General features: G+C 35.8%; 1 non-coding gene across 1 annotated transcript; it reads right to left on the bottom strand.

Moving 5' to 3' along the window:
- Window positions 1–611: 611 nt before the first annotated feature.
- LOC129025587 (small nucleolar RNA U13) lies at window positions 612–710 on the bottom strand. Its single transcript, XR_008497330.1, has one exon. It is a non-coding gene; the product is annotated as a small nucleolar RNA U13 (small nucleolar RNA).
- Between the last annotated feature and the right edge of the window lie 16,857 nt (window positions 711–17,567).

Genomic DNA, 17,567 nt, shown 5'->3' with positions numbered 1-17,567 from the left:
GGATGTTAGAAAAAGGAGAGATCAGTTAGAGCACTAGATTGGGAGAGTCTTCAGAAAAGAATTGGAACTCATCCTATAATGCATAAGACAGGTCGAATTTAAAGAGTAAGAGTGAGAAAAGGAAGGAAATCTATGCACATTGAGAACAATTCAGAGGAAGGCAAAAAACAAACAAAACATAACAAAACAAAACAAAAACACCCTGGTATTTATATAGTACAACAGGAGACCAGCTTGATTGACATGGAAGATGTTTGAAATCAATAGAAAATAAGTTAGGTCGGGCCAGAGTATCAAAGTACTTTGAAAACCAAGTCAAATGTTTTGAATACAATACATTAAGAAATGGGAGACGTGTGATGATGAAAGGTGGGAGCATAGCATGATCATTTAAGGGGCATTTTAGCACAATTAATATGGTACTGATTTACTGGACAGATTGGAGAGGGTAGAGAAAGGTATACAAATATTACTATAGCTATTGGATAAGCACATATTTAACTTCAATTTCACCCTTCAAGGAACTCATTCAGGCCATTCCCAACAAAATCCTAGATTCCTGTTGTTTTTTTTTATGTTTAACATAAAAGTGTTAAAAAGATCTAAGTTCACATCAGATGGGTAATGTGCCAAAGTTGTAACAAGGTTTGAAAGAGGCACATCTCACACATAAATATGAAAACCTATTGTTTGAGTCAGATTCCAAGGCTGAAGGGACTATATGCACTCACATCATTGGATAAAATCTCTGTGCCTCTAATTAGCTTCAATCTGTACAGATGTTCTTTAAGGAATTGCCATTCCTTTTTATTAGACTGAGCTCACAAATTTTTCCATCTAAGTTTGATGTAGTATATTGGAAATGACTATTGTAGGAAACTTGGAATATATGAAAAATATGGAGGTTTTTTAAGAAAAAGAAAAGAAATATGTGTAAGTAAGAGGTAAAAATAAGCAAACCAAAATAACTTAGATGGATGAACCCAAACCTAGGTTGTAGCTGAAAATAGAAGGGTAAACAAGCGCCATCCCAAATAAAAACAATCTAAAGTAAGAAAATGGGCAATGCAGAGAAATCAGGAAATAAACCAAGTTTCACTTGAATTATACATAAAAATTAAGACAGTTATTTCCGTTTTGATTCATTCGCTTGTGTGTACACTTAGGTTTTCACCTGCCAAACTTTGTAAGTTAGTATAAAATTGATCATATTTACATCATCATCAAATGAACACTGGTTGTCAGATTTGAGGGAGGAAAATATTTTTCTTAAAATCATTGGAGATTAAGTCTCAGGAAAGCTACTGCCTCAATGAAAATCTTGTAAATATAATTGGTATTAAGATCTGCTTAATTAAATGGCATTACAAGGGAAAAGAAGGTCAAGTTTGTCTTTAGGTATTTGTCTTTTGCTTTCCTCAGTTATTTCCCTACAGTGCAATTTATTCCATTTAGACTAGTGGTGGTTCAACACTGGCTGTACTTTAGGATCCCTATGGGAACTTTCAAAAAGTCCACTGCCCAGACTCCACCCTAGATTGATCCAAGCTTTGGTATTTTCCAGAGCTCCTTGGGGGATTCTAATAGGTATGCCGAGTTGAGAAGCACTATATTAGATTAGCACCAGCATCTTTCTCTCTTCCCCCCTCATATAGTCCCTTAAGGCATAACACTTCTTACAAGGGACATATATTTTAGCCAGACTAAATATTTGTGTTACACTGATGATAGAAAGCTCTTGAGGGCAGGTCCTTGGTTTGTTTATTTTTCTATCACTCAGTGGGCTCTGGCCAGTAAAGTTTGTTGTATTAATACCAAGTACAAGTATAAGAGGTAGCAGGATTAGAAATAGGGCCCAGGACAGGCTAGTTTTTATGTAAGTGGGGAGGGGAAGAAAAAATCCAGATTGTAAAATATAGAAGTCTTGGCTATAGTGGCAAGTCTTCAATAGGTCCTGTGAATATAAAATATCACCTTAGAACTATGGTTTATTGCCAGATTTTTTAGTTATCCATACTGTGACTTTAGGTAAGGTGTTTATCACTGGGTGTCTCTGATACCTCTTTAAAATGAGGAAAATAGTTCCAGTCCCATCTACCCCAAAAGATTGATGTGAGATTCAACTGACATTTGTAGTTATGAGTTCATTTTACAGTATTTTTAAGTATAATATGCCAGATATATGTAAAATTGTTGTCGTTATGATTTACAAGGGCAGTTAATAGTCTTTTTGTCAGAATGAAAAACCTAGAATAATCCATAGAGCACTGCAAGTGCCTTTAACCACCAAAGTCAGTGGAAGCGTGAGGAAGACTTCCTTTGCAAAGCTATTCAAATACCTCAAAGATTGTGTTTTCTATAATCCCAAGAGATGAGTATGTCCATGTAGAACATTGCATAATTTTGACAGACTTTAATAATGCAATGAAAATAATCATAGAGAAATAACTTGATGTGAATTCAAGTTCCAATACAGCATTAACCTGGTTTATGAGCTTGGATAACATATACGTATATGTACTTGCATGTGTTTATTCATTAAAGGGAAGGAGTTAATGTACTAAAATTTGTTAAAATCATTAATCTATCTATCCAACATACATTAATTGAACACCTATTATGGGTCAGGCAGTATTTTTAGCATTGGGAATACAGCAGTGAAAAGAAATAGACACATTGCTTACTATCATGTAAACTTACATTCTAGTAGGAAGTGGAGCATAATATAATTCCAAGTCTATAGAATTGCTATTGAAAAAAAAAATAAAACAGGGTAGGCACATAGACTGGTGGAAAAGGTTAAAAAGACTGGATGTTTCATAGGTGCCAAGATCTACCATAGGCACTTCCCACACGTTACTTTTATTTATAAATCTTCACAAGCATCCTATGCAACAGGTATTGTTATCTTCATTTTAAGGAGAGGGAAATTGAGGCTCAGAGAGTTTTTAAAACTTGCCTAACATTACTCAGTGGTTATGTGACAGAGTTAGAATTTCAGCTTGCATCTGCCTGAGTTCAAATCCCATGTTCTTTCTACTACATGTGGCCAGCATGTAAGTGACTTAGTATATGTTTCCATATTCTTTTCTGTACAATTCCTTTCTGTTGGGCTTCAGAGATTTAATGTGACATCCCATGTACCCTATATGTTCCACAGATACTAACACTTTAAAAATTGAATTAGTTATTAGCATTTAAAAGTAAAAAGCTGCATACAGAAGTATTGGTTTCCAGCTTGTCTCAAAGTATTGAAAAGTCCAGCAAAATTGGGCCTGTGCTCCCATAGGGCAGAAACCGGCTGAAGCTGAGCAGCATGATCCCTCTGAGACAGAGCATACACTCTCTGGGTTTCCACAGCCACTACTAATCCATGTTGTCATATCTGAGCCACTTCACTCATTTATGTTATTTACCTGGCACATGTAAATATTTGAATTTGTGACCCACTAGAACAAATACATGAAAAACCCTCTTCCAGTTCCAAAGTTTTGATTCAATGCTGAATATTCGGGCTCAGTTATAAGCCTTGTAACTATTCCTTTGACAACATTAGTTATACTTAAGTGAGTTTTTTTCTTTCATTTCTTCTCCACTTTGTTTATTTTTTATGGTTTAACAACCATGCAAACAATAGCCAAAATTACACATTAATTTCTTTACTTTTTCTATTTTAAAATATGATTCAGTGCAGCACACACAAACTTATATATTTTTAGTCTTTATGCAGAAAAAAGTGAAACATGCTAAACATGTTAAAAGTCTCAAGTATGCATATAAACTGTAAATAGCATAATTAACAAGTTCATAATGGCAGTTAAATTCTGCCAATGTGGAATCATGCAAGCCAGTCTAGAAGTCCATGTTTCAGTTAAGTCTGTAATTCACCATAGCCTTTAAACTCCAAGTAATTTATTAACCTAATATAGGTTAGAAGAGAAAACCCAGTCATAATATTGAAGTGAATATAGGGAAAGATGCCTCTCATGAAAATCATTCAAAGTATAATTATTCTTAAGCACAACATTATTAAAATGCATTTCTATAATATAAAAGTTTTTATTAGTATTCTGTGATATAAGGTACCCTATGCAGCATTATGTTAAATTCTGTCTCCATATTTATAAGTTTTATAGAGTTTATTTTATAGCAGTAAACAACAGGATCTCTGCTAGACTCAGAGTGAATTACAGTTGCTTAATGGTGTGGGTACAAGTTGATTTGTCAGCTCACAGGCCCAATTATCTGCTCGTGTGGTTGCCCTAGAGCGGCCCTGAGGCACAATAGCCTCTATAGCCAGGATGTCTAGCTTGTTCGGTGGTTCATACATTGTTAGTACTTGTTTGATTTCACGCAGGTGGAGTAGGAGCCCACTTCGATAGTGCACAGTGAAGTATGGCATGAAGACTCCTTCCTCGTCCAGCCACAAATGTCTTCCTGTATAGCCTGCCACAATGCCTGAAATTTCCAGCCTCAAATAGTCATTGCTTTGGTTAAATTTTCGTCCCTGTCCAGAAAACAAAACCACTTCAAAAAGGTTAAGCCATTGTCCCACATATAAATAGTGTTGGCTTCATTAACACTATGAAATTGTTCATTGGTTTGCATAACAAAATGTCATGATCCCTGGGAGAACAGGTAACACAGAGCAGGTAACTCTTAAGGTTGGAAATAGGAAAGTTTGGTCTAAATATAAGATATTTGCCAGGAAGTTCATGCCTAGCACAAAGCCTTGAACAGTACATGCTTGGTTGGGGGCAGGGTGTTAGAGATAAAGGAAAGAAACGTTAGAAAAGAGAAGGTGAAAGTGAAATAAGGTTAAATTTGACATAGTTCCTGCCACCCTCTCCCTAGGTCTAATCCTCATGTTATCTGTTGCTTATAAATTTAAAAGACAGTTAGACTTCAGATAGTATGAATGCTTGAGAAATGGGGCATTATAACTGAAAGATTTGTTAGTTTAGATTGAAATGTATCATAAAATAAAAGTACCAGTAAATTTGCAGATTGCTAAGAAGGGGTTGATAAGGGACAAAAAGTCAATTCGAAAATTGAATAAGGAAATGGAAAGAAGAATAAACAATGTAAGAATATTAGTTCATTTAATTTTTGAATTGACTTTTCCCCATTATCCATCCACTGTCCACAGTGATTTGGAAACAAACTGTTATTTATAATATTGCATTAGTTTTCTATTGCCACTATAACAACTTACCATAAACTTACTGGCTTAAAACAACACAAATGTGTTATCTTACAGTTCTGGATAGTCAGAAGTATGAAATGAGTCTCACCAGGCTAAAATCAAGGTATCAGCAAGGCTCTATTCCTTTCTGAAAGCTCTAGGAGAAAACCTGTTTTTCTTGCATTTTCCAGCTTCTAGAGGCTGCTCATATTCTTTGGCTCATGATCTCTTCCTCCATCTTCAAAGCCAGCGATTTCATGTCTATTTGATCCATCTTCCCCATCATACATTCTCTGACTCTTCTGCCTCACTCGTCTACTTTTAAGGACCCTTGTGAGTACATTGGGTATACTTAGATAATCCAGAATAGTCTCCCTATCTTAATGTCAATGGATTATTAACTTTAATTCCATCTGCAACCTTCATTTCCCTTTGCCATGTAACCTAACATATTTATATGTTGTGAGTATTAGAATATGGACGTCTTTAGGCATTATTCTGCCTACCACAAAGATAATAAACATACATTGTTATGCTATGATTAAGACATTGTGTTTGTTAGAATAATGGAAATGGGTTGACAAATTTTATTCCCAGACAAAACCACTCAGATTTACACATTTTAGCTAAGTACATATATAAGTGACAAACATTAAACAAAATGATGAAACTGTTTCAAAATAAAGGAATAGATGAAGATATGCCAGGGAATTTTCAATAAGGAGAGAATAGGGCAAGGATGTCAGTATCAGATTAAGTGGAATTTAAGGCCAAAAGCATTAAAATAGAACCTAGAGGGATTCATTCCATAAACAAATATTTATTAGATGTAACTGTATGGAATGATATGTGAAGCATTTGATAAAACTGCAGTTACAGTTGTGAAATACAGATTTCTCAGAATTTGAAAAGTAAGTAGGCAAAAAATAATACCAAGGATTTGAATAATCTAATTATGAAGCTTGACCTAATATTTTGTCAAATAAATAGAATTAGATACTCTAATGCCAAAAACAAAACCACATTTGTATCTTATGCCCCTGGACCATTTACAAAATTTATCATGTACTTTGCCACAAGGAAAATCTTAATAAATTCTCAAGTGGAAAACTGGCAGGTAACATCCTCTGACAAGAATTCTGTAAAGCTAGAAATCAACAATTCAAAGACCAGAAAAGGTAAACAGGAAAAAAAAAAACTTAGAAGAACCATAAAATACTTTATGTAAGTAATTTTTGGATCAAAGAGAAAATCAAAAGAAAATTTTAAAATTATTTTAAAATAAAAATGATATTACTTCCTAAATAATCTAGGGATGTGGCTAAAAGCATGATAGCTGCAAGTAAAAAATATATGTGGGGTTTTCAAGACTTTGCACAAAATATACATTTAAATTAAAATGTATTATTTATTTCTTTAAATTCAGTTAACGCTATAAATTTTCTTTATAGCGTTAACTGAATTTAAAGAAATATTGAAAAAATCTTTCAACTCAGAAACAGAAAAATAATATATAGATATATATTTCACATAAAAGTATCTGTACAAAAGTAATAAAAATATAAGCTAAAATAATTACAAAATTTCAATGTGCAATTAACAAAGCCAAGAGCTGGTCTGCGAAAATATGTATAAAAGAGGCATACTTTGTTCTACACTGAAACATACACTGATATACTTCCTAAATCTCAAGGATAAAGAGAAAGTCTTTCAGGCTTTTTGGCAGAAAAACTGAATCATCTACAAAGAAAAAAATGGTTTTCTCATCTATATCGTGGAAGCTAGAAGACAATGGAATAGCATCTAGAAATTTCTAAGAGAAAAAGACTGCAAACCAAGTAACTTACCATCCAGTCAAGGTATCATTCATCCACTTGGGTCAGAGAAAGATGTTTGAGGACACGTAAGAATTCAAAAAGTATATCACTCTCATACACCAGTGAAAAAATGTTTGAGAAAAAACTCAAACTAAATAATAAATGAATCAGAATGGAGACTTCAAGATGAGAGAAGAAACAATGATGGGCAATGAACCTGGCTCTCTGGAAAAGTAATTAAATCTAAATGAAAAGGCAGATTGACTTAAATATCTAAAATAGTATCATTTCAACGTGTAATCAATATAAAAAGTATTAATGAGATACTTTGCATTCTTCTTTTGTGCTAAGTCTTAAAAATCCCACGTGTATTTTGTACTTGCAGTAGATCTCAGTTCAGACTAGCCACATTTCAAATGTACAACAGTCACATGTGGCTAGTGGCTACCATATGGACAGCACAAGCATCTAAATAAATATACTAAACTATCCCAACAAAACACAGGAGTGGGAGTGAGAAGAAGGGAGGACTAACAAGACCCAGAAGATCTCATGGGGTTAGGAAGAGAAGTGAGAAGGATTATAAAAGTGACATTGTAGGGTTAACAATGACAACAAAAGGAAGCAACTTGGATGTCCAGCAATAGGGCATTAGTTAAATAATTAATGGTACATTTATAACATATAACATTTAATATTTCCAGATTTTGAAACAATGAGTTAGAAGCATATTCTATCTTAAGGAAACATGCATGTTATATTGTTATATAAAACAAACAAGTATAGTATAATACATAAAATACCCAATTTTCATAAAAATAAATGTAAAGTTTTTTTATATGTGTCTGTTTGTATATATTCTTATGGGTCTAGAGAAAGGTATGGAAAGACCTTCACTCTACAATTAGTATCAGTTGCCTTGTGACAAGATTGGAGAAGTTAGATAGGGAGTTATTTATTAATTTTGTCTTTATGAACAACTGTATTATTTTAATTGTAATAATGAGAATTTGGGGGGGTAATTTCTAAAACATCTTATGCAGTATAAATAAGAATGATAAAGAGAAATAAACAGCAGTAGCTCTTGATGTGTGGAAGGGACTTGACCTCTCTTCATAAAGTCAGACAAAGCCTGAGTTGATAGCATTATTTGGTCATTAAAAGAGGGGCGTGAGATTTAGGGGAAACTAGAGGTAAGGTCTTTAAAAAAAAAAAAAAAAAGTCTTGTTATATAAAGGGACTTCCTAAGTGAAGCATGAAACCCAGAACCCATAAAGGAAAAAAAAGTGACAGATTTGATAACGTAAAAATTGAATGCCCATAAACAACAGTAAGGCGGGGTGGGAAAGCAATAGGTTGGGAGATAATATCTGGTACATACAAAATGCAATGTATATGGATAGTACATTCCATATAAAAATGAAAGAATTACATAATACCAATAAATATATGAAATGATGTTCAAATTAATAGAATGTAAGTATAAATATATGTAAATAAAAATGAAGTAACTTTTTTTCACCTAATTTGGCAAAAGGAAAAAGAAAATGATTCAAATATTTACTGTAAGGGTATGAGGAAGCTGGAACTGTGGGTGGAAATATGAACTAGAACAATTTTTTGTGAGAATCTAAGAAAATTCAAAAAGCACATGCATTGTGACCCAGCAATCAGACTTTCAGGAATTTATCTTACAGAAAGAATAGAGCAAGAGTGCAGAAAGGTGTATATGCAAGGATGGCCATTGAACATTGCTTATAATAGTAAATACTTGGAAATAAGCTAAATGTGTGGTTCTGGTCAAATAAATTATAGTAGCCTCAGACAAAGAAATTCCTTGCAAATATGAAAAAAAATTAAGTAGATCTACGTATTCTAACATAGGAAAGATATCCATGACATAGTATTGAGAGGAAAATTGCAAAACATTACATATAACATTATCTCAGTCCTGTCAAAACACAAAAAAGTGTTTGTGCTTATGTGTTTATGTATTTATGTGTTTTCTGCATTTTTCAAACAATGAATAAAAACAATGAAAGTATAGTAACCTTTCAGTCAGCATGATGTTTCGGGAATAAGGAATTTTCATTAATCCATATTTTTTTGCTGATTCAGAATTAATCATATATTTTTAAATTCCCATCTTTGTTGAAAATCTTTCTAAAATGACTCCTTTTCTACCCCAGAGTGACATCAAGGAAGCATTTTTGAGCCTTCATTCTATGACTGATGATCTTTAGTGACTTATGTTCATTATTTTGAGTATCAGTTCTTTTTGCCTGGAGCCCTAATAATAATGACAGTTGCTACATTTATAGAGCCAGGATTCAAACCCAGTTCTCTGATGCCAAGTTCTTTTCAGTACAGAAAAACCCCTGGTAGCTACCCTCATTGATTAAATCCCTGAAATGATGCGTTTGCTTTTCATTCACTTTTATTTTCTTACAGTAGAAAGCTAGAGGGAAAAAAGTCATTTGGTTGAAATTTTTAGTTTGAGTTTCAATAATTAAAGTTTTATGTATTCACCATGTAGCTTAAGAAATAGAGCATTACTAATACCTTTTTGCCTCTGCTGTGTGATCTTTTCAGATCCCAACCCTCTTCCCTCACTTCCCTACTAGATGACCGTCATCCTGAAATGTGTTTATCATTCCCTTGCTTTTCCTTATAGTTTTGCCATGTATGTATGCATCCCTAAAAATATGTTTTTCAGCTTCATATGTTTACAAATTTCTTAAATATAATCATATTGTTTTTCTATGAATTGCTTTTTGTGCTCAATGTTACATTACTGACATGCATCCATGTTAATGTACATAGCTCATTTATTTTCAAGGTTGTATAATATTCCATTGTGTGACTGAACCATAATTTATTTATCCTGTAGTCTTTTTTGTAGACTATCATGGCACAGCTTTCAATTGATTGTAATATCACAGATATCACAATCTGCCAAGAAGCTACATGGCCATTGTTATCTGTCTGTTCAGTGTTGTAGCGAAATAAATAGACAAATCAGAGTACCACTATAAGGCATTCAACGAGTATCAAATAAAAGTTTGAATAGGGCACTGTGAGACTATGGAGAGGGCCAGGTTAACTTTGGCTAAAGCAAGGCTTAGAAAAGAGATAATTTGAAGTAAGCCTTGAAAAACTGTTACAACTTTCAAGAGGTAGATATGGGGAAGTATGGCTTTCTACGCAAAGAATCACTGGAGCAGCAAAATGGGAACATAGGACAATGTTCAGACAATGTTTAGCATAGATGTGGCTGGAGTGTAGGTACCTGAAGGTCTGGCTTACCCAGTCTAAATGGGAACAGATCTGTAATCAAATCCTAGCTCCATTTTTTAAAAAATTGCCAATATTACTTAACATGGCAGGTTACTTGACTTGACCTTGTTCTCTCATCTGTAAAGTGAATAATGCCTACCTCTCTGAGTCATTGTGATGACTGTATCTTTAAGTGCGAAATATATGGATAGGTCTTCGCACAGTGTCTGGCACAAAGTAGGCACTTTCTGAATGTCAGTTCCCTTCTCTTATTTAACATTGACTTGAATAAGGCCTCTTTCACTTTTGTTTCTCAAGGAATTGAATGGGTAGGGCAATGAATAGTATTTTTTTTTTTTTGATAATTTCTCTTCAGGCTCAGAGCCTCACCATGACATTTCTTTGCTTCTGTTAGAAAAGTGTTTACTATCTGGCTCAAATTTTCAGCATCGGCTGGGCACGGTGGCTCATGCCTGTAATCCCAACACTTTAGGAGGCCAAGGCAGGTGGATCACCTGAGGTCAGGAGTTCAGTACCAGCCTGGTCAGCATGGTGAAACCCCATCTCTATTAAAAATACAAAAATTAGCCGGATGTGGTGGCACGTGCCTGTAGTCCCAGCTACTCTGGAGGCTGAAGCTGGAGAATCGCTTGAACCTGGGAGGCGGAGATTGCAGTGAGCCGAGATCATGCCACTGCACTCTAGCCTGGGCGACAGAGCCAGACACCAACTCAAAAAAAAAAAAAAAAATCAGTATCTTCTTTGTGTTGTCTCCCTCTAATTCCTACTTGCAAATATCAATTCCTGTACTGCAGAAATAGCCCAAGCTAGGATATGAAGCTCAGGCCAGGGAGTCTGGGTAGAAAAAGGAAGAATGTAGAGAAAGTTTCTGTTTGTTTAACCTGAGCTAAGAAACCAGCATCAAAAACAGAGCTTGAAATTGAGTTCACATCTTATGAGCTAGATGTTCCCTTTCTATTTCATTTCTAGGGACCAAGCTGATGTCAGAGCATAGAGAATTCTAAGCCTATAGATTACCTGGCTATCATGGAAGAGTGATGAGCAAATAATAGTCAAGTGGCTTTATTTCATTTGATAAAGGTGAGAAAAGCAAATAACCCAGTGAATGTACTAGGAAGGAGCAGAAATTTGCACAGAAAATGAACGAATTAGAGAGGGGTATTCGGAGTCAAATTATATCAGGAGGCAGCAAAAAAGGGAATGACCAGCTAGCAGAGCAAGCACATAAACAGGGCATATTGGAGTTGAAGAGATGAGAAGATTAAAAATCTATAGGAGGAATTTATCACAACTCAATTCAGTTCAATAGATAATTATCAAGCACTGATTGTATACCAGGCTTTCTTTGGTCCTGTGGTTGTGGAGGTGATATAGTGAAGGACAGTTTAAAATCCAAGTCAAAAAATGAGAACCTGGAAGTCTATGTGGGGTTAAGGAATGAGCTACAGACATTCATTAGCAGAGACCTGATCATGAAGATACTTTCCTAATTCATCTCCAGGCCACCACTTCTGATATTCCTATTAGTCAGAACTCCGACAGTGAATGATGGTAGCCCAACTCCAACTAGCTTAAGAGAAAAAAAAAAAGTTTTTTGGCTCAAGTAACCAAACAACAAGGTGGAACATGGTCTTAGCAAAAACTGGAACACAGGTTGGGGTCATGGACTGGAAAACTGTCAAGACTCCCTCTTATTCCTACCTCTCTCTGCAGGCCAGCTTTATTATGTACAAGATGGACAGCTGGCTACTGCTGACTGCTCCGGGCTGGCAACCTTATAGCCTAGCTAACTAAAAGGAAAGAGATCCTCTTCTGCCTGCTTCCAGTAAACATTTAAAAAATTAAGAAAACCTGAAAATGAACCTGGATTGGCCTAGCTTATTTCCCATATCAATATCTGGACTAATCAGTGGGGACAGGGAGGAGGTATCTTGGTCCATTCTTAGTTTGTTTTATGCTGCTACAAAAGAATACCATAGACTGGATAATTTATAATGAACAGAAATTTATTGGCTCACAGTTCTGAAGGCTGGGGAGTCCAGTGGCTAGAGCGATCTTTTTGTGTCATCACATGGCAGAAGGGCAAAGATGAGGAGTGGAGAGGTAGAGAGAAAAAGAGTGAGAGAGAGAGAGAGAGAGAGAGAGAGAGAAAGGGGGTGAACTCACCATTTTATAATGAGCCTATTCCTGTGGTAACAAACTAACAAACCCATTCCCACAATAATGGCATGAATCCAGTCATGAGGGTGAAGCCCTCATCATGACCCAATCATGTTTTAAAGGTCCTACTTTTTAATACTGTTACAATGGCAATTAAATTTCAACATGAGAACTGCCTATAATCACAGCACTTTGGGAGGCCCAGGCAGGAAGATTACTTTAACCCAGGAGTTTGAGACCAGCCTGGAAAACAAAGTGAGACCCCCATCTCTACAAAAATCTTTTAAAAAATTTAGTTGGGCATAGTGGTGTACACCTGTGGTCCCAGCTACAAGGAAGACTGAGATGGGAGAATCACTTGAACCCAGGAGGTCAAGGTTACAGTGAGCTATGATGATGCTACTGCACTACAGCCTGAGTGACAGGACAAGACCGGATCTCAAAAAGAAAAAAAAATTCAGTATGAGTTTTGGAGGGGGAAAACATTCAAACCATAGCAGGTGGGAAATATGACTGGCCCAGACTGGATCAGGTATCCACCCCTTAAACAATTATAATTGTGGCAAAGACTGCAGTACAAAGGTAGGAGCTTCTTTTCAGATCACAAGTCTAAAATGGGGGTAAAAGAATGGTTTTTTCAAAGAGGTGATATGGCAGTATGTAGATGGTCACTGGGGGAATCACTGTAAGCCAAACATTCCACCATGTGGCAGTTCTGTTGGGGTAGGGGTCTCTCCAAACATGAATGGTCTAGAGATACTGAAAGTAGGGACATGTATTTGGAAGCACCAGGCTAAAATGGAGAATACATGTGCAGTTGGAATAGCAGCAGATTTTTGACAGGCAGTTCTGAACCACCTCAAGCCTTTGGTTATTCTCTATTGCCTGTAGAATAAATCCTGAAATACTTATTATTTTAAGTCCTTCAAAATCTTTTTTCCAGTATTTTCTCCCTTTTTTCCATCTATATGAACCCTTTAAACCAGCCACACTTGAATGTTTACTGAGCAAAGCACTCCGTGCTGAAGCTACACTCATGCAATCATCAGTCCTCCGGATATGGAATCATCATTCTTTATGGTGTGCTTCTACTATCATCCTTGCTTAGAATGCTTTTGAGATGCACTGCTATGTTCACCAAATATTTATTTATGCTTCTATGTGTGCAAAGTTTTTTGGATACTGGTTATACAATGATGAACAAGACAGACATGGTCCCTGCCCTCAGAGAATTTACTTTTTTTCTTTTTGAGACAAAGTCTCACTCTGTCACATAGGTTGGAGTGCAGTGGTGCGATATCGGCTCACTACAGCCTCTGCCTCCTGGGTTCCAGTGATTCTCCTGCCTCAGCCTCCCAGGTAGCTGGGATTACGGGCATGCGCCACCATGCCTGGCTAATTTTTGTAACTTTAGTAGAGACAGGGTTTCACCATGTTGGCCAGGCTGGTCTCAAACTCCTAACCTCAGGTGATCCGCCTGCCTCGGCCTCCCAAAGTGTTAGGATTACAGGCGTGAGCCACCACATCCAGCCGAGAATTTACATTTTGGTAGGAGTAGAGAGTTTTTATGTAATTATAAAACTGATCCTGAAATTATGATGTGATGATTGTGATAAGTACTCCAGAGAAAGAAGGACCTAATCTGGTCTGGAGGGTCAAGGAAGTGAGATGAAATCAAATATAAGAAAGAATTAACCAAATGAAGAGATGGAAAGGGGCAGGAAGGAGAAGAGGGAACAACATGCACGAATGTCTTGAGGTGAAAAGCAGGATGGCATATTTGAGAAACTGGAAGAAGTACATGTTGCAGAAGCAAGAGAGTGAGTGGCCAGAGAAGTAGACAGGGAACCAAATAACATAAGACTTTGTAAAACATGTTAAAGATTTTGATATTTATCCTAAATGTAATGGGAATATACTGAAGGGAGGTGATGTGATTAGTTTTTAGCATTCTGTCTGGTAGCATTGCAAACAATAGATTAGAGGGTAACAAGATTGGATGGAAGGGTACAAGTTAGGTCGTTGCAGTCATCTAGGCCAGAGATTATTGAATGTGAAAATGGAAAAAACTGTATTGGCTCAAGATATAATTTGAAGATGAAAATGATGATATGGGGGATTCCTAGGTTTCTGGCCTGTGCAAATGAATGGATGATACTTATATTCACAAAAAGGCAATGGTAAAGGAGGATCAATTTGAAGGCAGTGATAATCAAGTTAGCTGTGGACATTTTTAAAAATGTAAGGCGTCTTTTAAATATCTATATGACAAATGAATAGTTGGATATACAACCTGGGCAACAGTACTGGAGTCTAAACTCTACCCTCTTTCATTCAAGCCTTACCCGTTCATCAAATCCTAGCTTAATCTACCAACTCCACAAGAGTCACTGACCCATTTTTCTCATTCTATTATTCCTCTCCTCTGTGCCCTTTCCTAGTGTTTATTGCCTGAACCAATCATTAGGTTCCAGTTATATACTCTACAATATATATGGGAATATATCTTGTTTCCATTACCAGACATTAAGTTTGTTGAAATTAGAGATCCATATTAGATTACATTATACCTCCTTACCACCAGCAGATATACATGTAGTAAGAGATCATTTTACCTGTAACGAAGTGATTGCATAGCCTTTCTGCCACTAAAGCAATATTAGAAGCAAAAGGTATTAAATACAAACAAAATTGGATTTGAATTTTGACTTCACCTCTTACTAGGAATGGTGACCGTGGTCAAGTATTTTACCCTTCAGAGTCAGTTTCCTTGCTTATCAATACAAGATAATAATAATACATGCCTCAGGAAGCTATTGTTTAGTATTAAATGCCGAATGTATGTAAAGTGTATAAGCACAGTGTTTGCCACAGGACAAGCACTAGAATAACCATTATTTGTTGTTGCTGTTATGACTAGTATTAATTTTGTGGAGATCAAAAAATACCATAATTACATATGACAAGCAGTGGCTATGGTGAGGTGACAAGTTAATGAATACAAAAATTGGTATAAGCATATGCCTGTTTCTCCATACTTTATAGTATAGTAAGATTTTCCATTATTCTCTACTTCAGAAAGCAGTCATAATTTTGTTGTCTTTATTTTTGGCTGGAGGTTGGCCTCTGGTTTTATAGAATATTCCACTGGAGCCAGTCTCTTGTGTTTCATAAAGCATAAATTAAGGTATGGCTAAATTCACAATGTGAGAATTGTGTGCACATGTGTATATATGTATGGACCTATGTACCTATTAATCATTTTTATCAAGAGGGCCCATTGCTCACAGTGTGTACCATATATTGGTCATTATGTTGCTGGCAAGCAAAAAGAAATCACCCACTTAACAGGAGAGAAACACATTAACTCTTCAAACTAGTAGGGGGTGCTTTTACTAAATTACCTCCTCCAGTTGCTTTAATGGTACCCTAGTCTCCACACACTAATGCATGTCTGAGCAGTAAGTAGTTTTCTGTCACCTTACTAAGAGAACTAGGATATTTCTTTTTTTAATATGAAGAGCTTGGGGAGAGGGTGTGGAAGTTTGTTTTTTTCTTTATATTTGTAAAATATTTATTTATGGAATCACTATGGGAATGTATATAAATGTATAGTAGATATAAATTGCTACTTCTATTTATAAAAATCCAGTATCTCTTTTAAGTCAATGGTATTAGTAAGAAAAAATTATGATCAATGTTTTTCCAACTTTTACATTTCAGTGCATCCAATTTTATATTTTTGTACTAATTCTTAATGGAAAGAGGTTCTTATTGAAAGGTACCCTTGGAATCTAGTGATATTTTTAATATACCAGTAGATGATATATATTTTTGTTTTATATATGAATAATTATAATTCAAAATGGACTTTCTGGTTAGCTTTCTTTTCACACCTCTCCTAAGGCCCATTTGAATTTTATGTAGTTTAAGAAATAAAACTGATTTCCTAGATGAATGAAAGTTGTCTTTTTATAATTTTAGCCCAATGCTAAAATTAAACTGTTCGCAAGTGGACCGTTTTTAAATAACCCTACCCAGATTTGGAATTTTCAGAGCAAATACTATTTGGCATTTATATAGCACACCCTTTCAAGACTGGACCTTTATTTATTGATTATATGTCATGAAGTGGAACAGTGTTATAATTTTATAGCTACACTGTGAAGTAATTCAATTTTTCTTCCCCCAACCCCACCCCAGCTCCCCATCTCTGAAGTCCGTGGTGATTATAGTGTTGCAGGTGGGCTCTGGGTTGACTAGAAGAGCTCTTCCCCCCCAACAAAATAAACCTCTCTCCCCAACCCTTTCTCCATCCCTCTTTCTTGCTCCCTCTCTCCTTATCCCCTCTCTCAGGATATTGAGTTTCCAAGTATTTAGCCAAAAATATTTTGGGAAGAAAAGTGAACACACAGAACAGGGACAAATGTGGCATATCTCAGCATAGTCTCCCAGGGTCCTCAACTTCCCTCAAAGGGAGGATACTGTACAGAGAAGCCATTGACATGGTTTTCACCTAGTAGATTTCAGTTCGATGGAAGAAGCTAAATTCCTATTTGTCACTGCTTTCATATACTCAATTTTGCTGACCCTCTGGAGGAACCTGAGTTAATACCGAGATGAAATGCATAGACAATAACATATAGATTAATATACAGATGAAAATCTGTGTGATTCTGATACTAAATTTTGACTGAGCACAGTTATTACAAATTTATTCCCACTAGAATATGAGTTCCATGACAGCAGGGATTTTTGCCTGTTTTGTTCATTGCTTTATCTCTGATACCTGGAAAAATGCTTGCTATGTTAGGTGGTTAATAAATATTTTCTAGTTAAATGAATTTTCTTACATTCTGGATTGAAACTCACAGCTAGCGAATTTCCAGGCTGCTTTGTAGACGTATGCAAAAAAATTGTAAACTCAGTTATTTGTGTTCAGATTAATGATTCTAGAGCCCTAGCACACAGGAATAGTAAGCAGCATGAGATATAATCTAAGACAAACAAGGCCCAGTTCCTTAGTATGGTATATAAGGCCCTTTACAAACTGGCTCCATCCTGCTTTACTGGTTCTTCTACCCCTACACTTATAGTACAGAAGCAGA

Source organism: Pongo pygmaeus, chromosome X (genome assembly GCF_028885625.2).
Source record: "Pongo pygmaeus isolate AG05252 chromosome X, NHGRI_mPonPyg2-v2.0_pri, whole genome shotgun sequence".
Lineage (NCBI taxonomy): Eukaryota > Metazoa > Chordata > Mammalia > Primates > Hominidae > Pongo > Pongo pygmaeus.
This window is presented reverse-complemented; position numbering and strand designations above follow the sequence as displayed.